Raw genomic sequence first — 2,566 nt, 5'->3', positions numbered from 1 at the left:
TCCGTCACGACTCCCGTCGCCACCCTCCAGCCCCGACACCTCCTCTGCCGCACTTTCTCTCAGATCCGCCACCAGCCCCGGCGCCTCAGGTCCCCACCGCGGCGCAGTTCCCATGTAGGTCTCCCCGTGCTACTGCAGGTCGACTATGCCGTCGCGGGAAGTTCACCGATCAGAGCTCCGGTCGGATCGGTCGCCAATGCATCGCCTTGGTTAGTCTCCGACGCTGCCCTACATCTCCTCCTGTTCCGGCTGTCCATGGCCACCTCTCGTGTGCCTCCTCCTCCCAGGTCACTCCCGTTGGGTCGGGATAGGATCCTCGTGCCTACTGCGCCCAGCCGTCACCGTGGAAATCGTCACCGTGAAGAGCTTCCGAAGCTTTCCTACATGTTGATGTATCCTGCATGCACATCTTCAACCTCCTTCATGTATCTTTTGTGTTTAGGAAAAGTGGTCAATGAAATTTATATTCTGAGAAGTTCATATATTATTATGTGGAAAGGTCATGTATTAGAATTACCTAGTAAGTGAAAAAATGGCAGTGTGTTCATCTTCTTTCAGTCAGTGTTCATATGTGTTCAGTACATGTTCATCCGTATTTTGTTTGTTTCCGCAACTCTTATGTGAAATGGCTCTACGCTAAGCACGTCCGCAGGGCTGTGGCCTGCTGCCACTGGTGAGTTCGTGTCCTAGTGATGTGTGCATGTGCTGATGGTGTGAGTGCGTGTTGTATGTCTGTGCACACAAACTGGAAAAGTTCAAATCTTGTTGCCTGCTCGTGTGCGCTACAAGTGTTTGTGTTTATGCCCCAAGGAAGAAAATATGTTATTTTTAACCGAGAACATAATTTAAAACACACACTTGGGCAACCAAGCTATCTATGTTTTTCTATCACAAAATAAATCATGCCAAGGAAGATTGAAAACTTGATATATGGATTACAAAAAGCTTTTGCATGGGGTTCTAGTTTGTTTGTTTATCGATTCAAAACTTTCATGAAGTTCGATGTCTGCAAAAAAGGATTTTGAGCGAAGAATGATTTACCCATTAAATAAATATAGAAGTTCAAATTAAAAAAACAGTGTAGTTCAAAGTTAAAAAGACTAAAATTTTGCTTCAAAAAAATAAAATCCTATAAGTTCAATTTAGAAAAAACAATCATTTGATTTTCATCGTTTCAAAAAAACCCCGAGAAGTTCAGTTTAAGGAACCAAAGAAGTGCGAATTTAAAAACTCAAATTTTCCTTTGTGCTAAACAAATAAAAATTGAGAATTTTAAAATAAAAAACAGAGTAGTTCGATGTATACGGAAAAAACAAATTATTTTCGTTTCTAGGAAAAATAGAAGTATGAAAGTTCAATTTTAAAAAATTTGTTTGATGCTTATTTGAAAACATATTTTTTCTAAGAATAAGACTAAGATGTTCAAATTAAGAAAATTGAGAAGTTCGACGTGTATAAAAAGCTCAAATTTTTTCTCTTTACGAAAGAACAAAATGAAGAAATTCAAATTAAAATAAAAGGAACAACTAAAAAAGTTTACAAAGTGCTGATCTTTATTAAAAAAATCTACGATTTTCATAGATATCTGTTTTTGTTCAATTATCAATGATGAAGTTCATATTGAGAAGGTAGTCAAATTTGGTGTTTATTTAAAAATCGAAAACAATTTTTTACTAAAAAAATATAAAAAGTTGAAGTTCAAATTGAAATAACATAGAAGTTCGGAGTTTATTAAAACCCAGCATTTACCTGTTCAAAAAATAAAAAACACAACACCATTTTTTGCACTTTTAAAAACAACTCATAAATAGAAAAAATGGTTGCTAGAAGTTCAAGTGCTCGGTCCGAGAAAGTTCAAAAATTCTTGTGAGAGAGGTTGAACAAAAATACGTGACAGAAGTTTAAGATGAAAATAGCACGAAGTTCAACTACTACACAAAATCCATTTCAGATAGGAATATAAGAACATAAAACAAAAAGCTTAAAAGGTTTGTTGCAAAAAGTTCACGTGCTCCTCCCGGTGAAGTTCAAGATCTCTAGTGCGAGACGTCCGACCTTCGATTACATGTAAAAACAAGCAAAAAAATGACGTTGTTTTTGCCATTTTTAAAACTGCTTTCAAACGACAAATATTTGTAACGTATGTCTACATGAAAAAGATGCTCCTATTCATAAGCTTTCCGACGGTATATTGTGAAGGAAATATGCCCTAGAGGCAATAATAAAGTTATTATTTATTTCCTTATATCATGATAAAAGTTTATTATTCATGCTAGAATTGTATTAACCGGAAACATAATACATGTGTGAATACATAGACAAACAGAGTGTCACTAGTATGCCTCTACTAGACTAGCTTGTTAATCAAAGATGGTTATGTTTCCTAACCATGGACAAAGAGTTGTCATTTGATTAACAGGATCACATCATTAGTTGAATGATCTGATTGACATGACCCATTCCATTAGCTTAGCACCCGATCGTTTAGTATGTTGCTATTGCTTTCTTCATGACTTATACATGTTCCTATGACTATGAGATTATGCAACTCCCGTTTGCCAGAGGA

Source organism: Triticum dicoccoides, chromosome 5A, assembly GCF_002162155.2.
Source record: "Triticum dicoccoides isolate Atlit2015 ecotype Zavitan chromosome 5A, WEW_v2.0, whole genome shotgun sequence".
NCBI classification, from domain to species: Eukaryota; Viridiplantae; Streptophyta; class Magnoliopsida; order Poales; family Poaceae; genus Triticum; species Triticum dicoccoides.
The sequence above is the reverse complement of the archived record's forward strand: the minus strand, read 5'-3'. Positions refer to the sequence as shown.